The sequence below is a fragment of the Nanorana parkeri genome, unplaced genomic scaffold (assembly GCF_000935625.1).
Source record: "Nanorana parkeri isolate BGI_ZX_2015 unplaced genomic scaffold, ASM93562v1 scaffold1623, whole genome shotgun sequence".
NCBI classification, from domain to species: Eukaryota; Metazoa; Chordata; class Amphibia; order Anura; family Dicroglossidae; genus Nanorana; species Nanorana parkeri.
Window position 1 is genome coordinate 198,677 of NW_017307891.1, and position 8,194 is coordinate 206,870.

At 42.9% G+C, this 8,194-nt stretch overlaps 1 protein-coding gene across 1 annotated transcript in view; it reads right to left on the minus strand.

Moving 5' to 3' along the window:
- Window positions 1-897, minus strand: part of CDH11 (cadherin 11) — a 142,461-nt gene extending 141,564 nt beyond the window's left edge. The window contains exon 1 of the mRNA XM_018570897.1: window positions 413-897. The gene's annotated coding sequence lies outside the window, so the exon portion shown is untranslated. The remainder of the gene's footprint in view (window positions 1-412) is intronic.
- Window positions 898-8,194: the final 7,297 nt, after the last annotated feature.

Here is an 8,194-nt window from a genome sequence, read left to right on the forward strand (position 1 = left end):
GCCACGCCAGCGAGGGAAAGAGGGGGGGGGGGGGGGGGGGGGGGGACACACACATAAAAACATGCAATATATAAAAAAGTAATCAGAGGGATAAAAGACAGCCATAATTAGTGATCAGAACCACAATGACACCAACCAGCCTTCCCCAAGCCATAAGGTTCTTCCTTTTGGGGAAGTACGGATAGAGAGGTACCATAGCTCCAAAAACGCTAAGTGAATAGCTTGGTGGCTAAACAGTTGCTCCTAGCCCAAGCTGGCTCCTAAGTTCCTCCAGGAGTGCATACATCCCCCAGGCTCTGTCTCCGCGGACCTGCCAGCTTCACCAGATCCCCTGTGGCATCCACTCAACTCCCAAGAGGACAGAGATGCAAAGAGACAAGGAGACAGATAGAGATCCCTTCTGTGCCCTTACCTGGGTGTCTTGGCTTCTTCAGCTGGCAACCAGAGAGAGATAATAAAGGTCCCAGTTACATGGAGAGCTTGCGGAGACCCAGCAGCATCTTAAAGTCCTATACACTCCAGCCCTATGAGGAGGAGATCCAAGTGAAGCTTGCAGCTTCTGGCAAGGAATGCAACAGAGAAAGAGAGACAGAGAGAGAGAGAGAATGAAGGGGAGGGAGGGGGCCAGGCTAGGGCTCAGAGCAAGCTGCTGACGGAGACAAGGAGAGGGGGGCAGTGAGAAGAGAATCGCATGAATAATTGCAAGAGGCAGGGGTCTCTGAGCCTCTCTCCTGACTTGTGAAGATGAGGAGTGGTGTCCATCAGAGGTGACCCCTCAGCTCTCCTTCTCCTCTGTGTCTCACTCGCTGATGACAGATCTCAGAGATGCTATCTTGGATAAAGTCAGCCAAAAGATTGGATTGATGCAAAGCAGATTGTGCAGCAATGGGAGCATATGGAGTAGAAGAGGTGGTGGTTGTGGCGGTGGTGGTGAGGGAGGGTGGGGAGGACCAAGAGCTAGAGACCGGCAAATCGGATCAGGGTTTGATGGCAGATCGCACCGATTTGCATGTTGGCAAATGGAAGGAAGGGACAGATTTTTTGTCATGCACTTTTTTTTGGATCACGACACGCGAAGGATGGAGCTGCATCATCTTCATTTGTATGATTCGGACGGGGAGAGGAATTGTAGAACTTTGCTTAGTGGGAAGCTTTGCGGCTCTGAGATCATTTCCCACCGGGACGTTCTCTGCATTGAGTTTGGATGCATCCCTCACATGTTTCTGTTTTTTTTTGTGCACAGGAGGTTCTTGATTTATTTACTTATTATTGGTATTCATATTTACATAGCACATTCACATCAGTCCCTGCCCTCAATGAGCTTACAATCTAAGGTCCCTGTTTTACATGCATACAGGGCCCATTTAGGGCTTGTTCACACCATCTCCAGACCAGATCAGGATGCATTTCAGCGAATGCGATAATGTGCGTTTTTGATGCATTTTTGCACGATTTGATGCATTTCAGTGCGTTTTGTTTTCCTCAGTTGGCTTTTAGGTGCATCCCAGTGCACTTGCATGCGTTTACATGCTTTCCAGAGCAGAACAAATGCAGCATGCTGAACTTTTTTTTTAAAGCTCTGAAACTGAATGCAATTGTGTGAACTAGCCTCAGAAAAAACTATTGGAATCTAGGGGGATGCATTTTTGGTGCAGATAGAAGAAAGCTCTGGATATGGTCCAAACAAGCTAATTAACCTACCAGCATAAGCCTTTGGGTGGGAAACCAGAGTATGCAGAGGACACCGTGTAAGGATAACATGCAAACTCCATGCAGATAGTGTCCTGAGCGGGATTTGAACAGGGAACCCCCACTGCTGTAAGGCAGAAGTTCTAACCACTAAGCCATTGGGCTACTCTGCAATGGTGGGGCCACCAGTACCCTAAAGCTGGCAGTACACTGTAGGATTTTTTTGGCTGAGCAAGAAAAATCATTTGATTCCCCTATCCCTGCTAAAAAGGGTGTATGGAGGAATCTCTCCTTCTGGCTATTGTATTCTGACAACCGAATAGCCCGAATTACCACACAGTGACTGCAGCTGATTGGCCGCAGTCACTGTTTAGCTGACAATTTCCCACCCGGCTCCTTTGGCAATAGCCAATTGAAAAATTGACTTTGCTGAGCCTAGTGGCGCTGGCAGGGCCACCCATGGATCAAATTTTGGCAGATGCAGCAGGAAACAGATGATTTGGAGAAGATTTGCTGAAGATTCGGCGACCATTGATTGAGTACCGAAAGCGTTGCAGAATCCTGTTGCAGAAAAGCGGTCAGAGACGGCATATATGATGGGAGATCTGTCAACAGGACTATCCAGCTTGCTGGAAAATCATTCCCTGCAGATGATCATTGGCAAGATAGCTAAAGCTGGACATACACTATGCAAACTGCTTATACAATCTCTGTCCAAGATTTATGAAAACTATGTAACAAGAGGACAAATCTAAACAGCCTATTCAATCTATCAAATCAGACACGTCCTTGCTCTACATGGTTGATGGTAGGTCTAAAGGCAATTGTACAATCAGATTGTATATTATATTGAATGGCCAGTTTTAGCCATATGGTATCTGGCTGTTTTTTTCCAGTGCAGCCTGAATGTAAAACAAGGTCATTTGCCTTGTCATGGGTGGGCATAGTAAGCAAGAAACACTGCAATGGGCACAGTTTGGGCACATGAACACCAGCAGTTGTGTAGTTGTGCCCTCAATTGGATTTAAAATACACACTTCAATCCTATTGTACAATCTCTGCGCAACATCCAATACGTTTACCAAAAACTATGCAGTTCGAGGGGCCTGCTTTCAAGTTATATCCAGTTGAGTAGTCCCTCATACTACATAGCTGTTGGTAAATCGTAAGCAGGCCACAAATGTTACAATCTGATTGTGCAATCCCATTTAAATACACTGAGTGGCCAGATAATTATGACCACCTGACGTTTGTAGGCAAATTAGTTATAATTAGCTATAATTTCGCGCTGAAGTTGCTAGAGGGCCAGACCTGTATATCACCAGCTGTATAGTATGAAAGCCTGCCCGATCACATGACATAAACTGAATGCATTGTTTAGAGAGGCTCTCACACTACTCACTTGTTGGAAAATCTAAAGGAGATTGTACATGTCTATGGCTATCCTAATGGGCATTGTACAATTAGATTATAACTCCAGTGACCAGCAATAGCGTACAACCCAAAGATGAGATTTCCAAGACTTCATCGACCTTTTAATCTGATCTGTCAATAACCAAGATGTGTGTTGGTGCTTTCAGTCAGAACTGCTGAGAATAAAGGGAGCGCCTCCCAGATAAATTGTAATTTTATTGTATTGTGTATGTTCTTGTAAGAATAGTTTTTGCTTTACAAAATGATTTGTAAATGCACATGTAGGCATTACTCTAGCTAACCAAATGTGTTTACACCTCTAAACACCATGCGCATGTATACGCATATGAATGTGCGTATTTACGTGCCAAAGCATGCTTCTAACAGAAAGATTTAGCAGAGACGAGAGTATTTTAATATGCCTGTGTGCATGAGCCCCTACATGGGTAGTGATAGTCATTACTATAGAAACATTATTTTGTAACTTCTCTCTCTCTTAAATTAATATTGTGTATTGTGTTGTTATAATTACTATTATTATCAAATTATTAGAATCGTCAAGCATCGTCAAGAGATAAATTTAACTCTCATCTATGATAACAGCGGAATCCAAGGAAATTATTATTGTGCATTGAGTTATTTATTACCTGTTTGTTTTTTTATTACTGTTACTATGTTATTGTAAGCCTTGTGTGTTTTTCCCTTATTATAAAAACATACAGGATACAAGAAATCACACTAAAACTCATCTATAACAATAGCGGAATCCAGGGAACGTTATTGGGGTGTAAGTATTCTCCAGGGGGTCGGCTGTGTGTGGGATGTCTGTTTGCTTTCATGACATCCAAGAGGGATTTGGATTTGCATATATTATGCATTCATTCGGAGAGATAGATAGAAGGAGGATGCTGGGAAGGAGGAGGAGACGCAGGAGGGATGCTGCCAAGTAAACTGGAAAGTGTTGAGTTCAAGAACGGTGAGAGGCTGGGCCAAGGCAGGTCAGAACCACGAAGGATGCTGAAGAGGTGTGAAGCCTGGATGCTGATCACTAGGCAGCCAGCCTGCAGAGCCGGTAGATTCTCTCTGCCCGGCCGGGGTGTGCAAATGCAGCTTTCATGAAAACATCACAGAGGAGGAATCATTATTCATTGTAACATACAATGGGCCGGATAAAGTATTGTCAGTCCGTCAGATATTTGGCGAATGCAAGCTTGAATTTTTGGATGTACCATAAAATAGTTAAATTCAAAGGGTTTGAAAGAAAAATGCAACTAGTGCACCAATTGTAAAAACAAAATTGCACAAAAAGTCTCACAATCTGCACCAAATAAATAATAGTTCATTCAATAAATGTCTCAATATTTGATGCAATAGAGGTGTGCAATGGTGCGCCAAGAGGATAATGGCACAAGACAGTTACACATTCTACTATGCGTAGAGTAATGCACTAGGACATATTCGTATTTTTGACATGTGACACAGGAAATTAGGATGTCAAGTGTGGCGGTTCTCAATCCTCAACAACTGCCAATACAAGGGGCAAATATTGTCTGGTGGGTGGGCCCTTGTCAGCATCCCTGCACTCGACAAAAGCCAATTTCTTATTTGACTTTTGTCGAAGGAGCCAGTCCAAAAATTTGCTTCCAAACAGTGCTAGCATTCAATCAGATGCAGGCACTCTCTGGCAATAGCTGGCAGTGGGACATTCATCCAACATGCTGTTTAACATAGATGGAGGAGCCTGGGAGATTTTTTTCATTCATCCCCCAGGCAGCACATTGATCTACATTTGCTGAACATCCAACACGCATTGTACGCTGTCATGACCATATGTGATCATTGATGTCAGGCAGCTGAATGTAAGCAAGCTAGCCAGGGACCTGTCTGATGTCACAGATCACATATGGTCAGGGCAAAATCTAGTCAATTACATCACTCGGGCTCTCCTGGATACCTTGTTTACTATACATGTACATTTTGTTTCGTTTCCAATGGATATTTGTCTGAATTTTGTTAAATTCCGACATTTGAATGCATCTGTATTTCCAAACTCGAACGCTTCCGAATGTGAACAAATCCGAATGTTCCTTTAACGAAAACCCTGTTGTGTTCGAATTTCGTTCAAAATGAAACTAAATCAGACATGTGACTGTTCTCTGGCCAATCAGATGTGTTTTTTGGCTGTTGGAGGGGTTGCAGCACAGGCACGGTCATGTGACTTCCTGCTGTGGATCTCCCCGAATGGAAATTCGGGCGGATATGAAATCCGCATAACAAACCGAATTGAATTTTGGGTCCGAAATCAGAAAACTGAAAGAAGTCAAAATCCGAATCGATCCTGAAACAAAATGGTACAAATTTAGTGCGGGGTTACATGTCTATTTACAGACATGAGCCAGCAGTGAACGTATCTGTCACTTAGCAGCAATATATATTTGCTGGAGCAGTTGCTGTCATTTGTGGTGAGAGTCTGGCAGGATCAGGATCGTCATGTGAGGGTCATCTTGTTTGTGCCGGCGGGTCATCAAGACGTCGTTCATCATGATTGATGATGGATCTAAATTGCTGGGTGATGTGACTGATGATGGATTTACACAGTGAGACAGTCTAGAGTAAAATAGACTTGTATACACGTACTCATTAGGGGGAGCCAGATATATGAGGGCACCCTTATGTTAAAGAGGCTTTGAGATCCCAATAATTCTCAGCCCCCACAGACCCACACAAATCACAAGGCCAGGGATGAGGCTCTTGTCCCCATCAAAATGAGTACATTGTGCATTGCCAAGAGGAGCCAGGTACCCTCCACATGATGTTGTTCTGCTTTACTAGCCATCCAGGCGGCATGCCCGGATAAAGGTCTTGTATAGATTTTTGGGGGAACCTACATTTTATTTTTTTGCTTAGAATAAGCGTCTGTCTTTTTAGGGCCCTATGTGGGTTTTTTTTTTCTGTCAGGGGTCCCCCTTACAAATCTATACCAGACACCTATCTAGAATTAGGTTTAGGCATTTTTCTTTTTTTGGAAGTGACCCCACGCTTTTTTTTTTTACTGTAGGGCATGTATCCTGTATGATTTAGGCAGTAGGTAAAAAAAAAAAAAAGTAGGGCCCCCACTTCCACAAAATCCATACCAGACCCTTACCCTACAGAAAACAAGATGTCACCCAGTTCAAGTTTGCATCTAATTTAAACCAAAATATTAAAAAGAGTATTATGTACCTTCTGGAATGGGCCATGTTGGAGGTTCTCTGGAAATGCAGAATATGGAAGGTGTTGTGGATGATGTATAAGAGATCAGAAATATGAAAATAAAAAAGCACAAATAAAAAAAATATGAAATAAAAAAGCACACAAAGCATCCTCCTTCTACTGGGATCATCTCTTTTAGACTTTTCTTCTTTTACTGGTCCTAACCTGGCTCAGAATAATGTGACAGCATATAAATATGCCTATAAGGGTTGGCCATGTTTCTTCTAATGATAAGAAAAAACAATGTGTAGCAGATAACTGTAGATGGAAAAGCCATCTACTTTTCTCTGCAGCCTATAGGCGCAAGCCTGTTATGCCTAACAAAAAATCAGGCCCATGCATGCTGGTGGGTACTATTAGATCAGACCTCAAATGCCAAAGCCTGCTTAACGTAAGCCCCACATTGTAAAAAATACTAATTGAAGGCATTCAAAATGGAAACCATTGAAACAAAAATATCCAAAATAATTACATCTGGCTTCCACCAGACTTACCGATTCAAAGGTGATATTGCTGGGTCCTCTGGCTGGATCCTGAAAAAAACTAAGGATCCAAAAGCCCTTCTTGTACAGTTGTGGAGCATCTTTTTGGGAGATTCTGTATCCTCAAGCTTCCCAGGATCCTGCAATAAGGCCCAGTCCCATCAGCAAAAAGAGGCAGGACATGGTCAGAAATGTTAAGGTCAACATTTGTTACATTTTTCTTTTGGTGGTTTACGTTTTTTATGCTTTCAGTTTGAGTTTTTACTTTTATGGGGGGTAGGGCTTCAACATCAGAAGACCTTGCATTTTGATACAAGGCCTCCTTTAAGGGTTCATGGTTTGTCTGTTGTATACGGACGATGGGGGCTCTACCTTGGGTTGTCACTAGGGATGCACAGATACTGATACTAGTATCGATATCAGTGCCTGTACCGAGTATTTGGGTGAGTACTCGCCCAAATGCTCCTATACCTTCCCTGATACCGGAACTTCCAATCAGAGGAAGATTTCCTCTGACTGGCAGTGTCGTAGGGAAACATGGAGCCAGCTTCCCGGCCAACTGGGAGGTGGGTCATTACTCGCCGCCCAGCTTCCTCATTGACCGGGAAGCCAGCTCCATGCCAACAGAAACACCGGTATCGGTACTCGGTATTGGTGAGTACAGAAAGCAACATATTGATACTCTGTAGCAAAAAAACGGTACCGGTGCACCCCTAGTTGTTACAATGCAGGATACCATTTATCTTCTTTTTTACTTTTTTTTACTTTAACGAAAACATTTTTTTTCTCGTCATGGGCCTGTGTTGATCTGAACTGAAGCAGAGTGAACAAACACTAACTCATATCCTTGGCAACCCCGTAAACAGCATCTGCAATTGCTAATGGATGATCAGTTGATATGGCTTACTGTCAATCATTTCACTGAAGTTTCCATGGATTCATCAAAATAAAATGTCATTAATCTGCCACTTTTTATTCAAGAATCATTAATTTCAACATTAACTTTATAGGTGACTTTCAGGTAAACAGACAAATATGCAGATTATACACATATGAGAGCTGTCTATGATGTGTGTTTCTGTTACAATTACCCAGCTCTGTCGGACAGCACTTGGTATATGTAGCAGGGAACATGATCGTTTTCTGCTGCACTTTCATTTTTTTTCACAGGACCTCTTCCCACCCCCTGCCTGTGACTGGACAGATTGTACTAGATTGTGAGCTCTCACGAGCAGGGGCCCTCCCAACCCCATTGTACTGAAACGGTATTGTATTGTAACTGTACTGTCTCCTCCATTTTGTAAGGCGCTGCACAATTTGTTTGTGCTATATAAATCCTGTATAATAATAATAAAGGA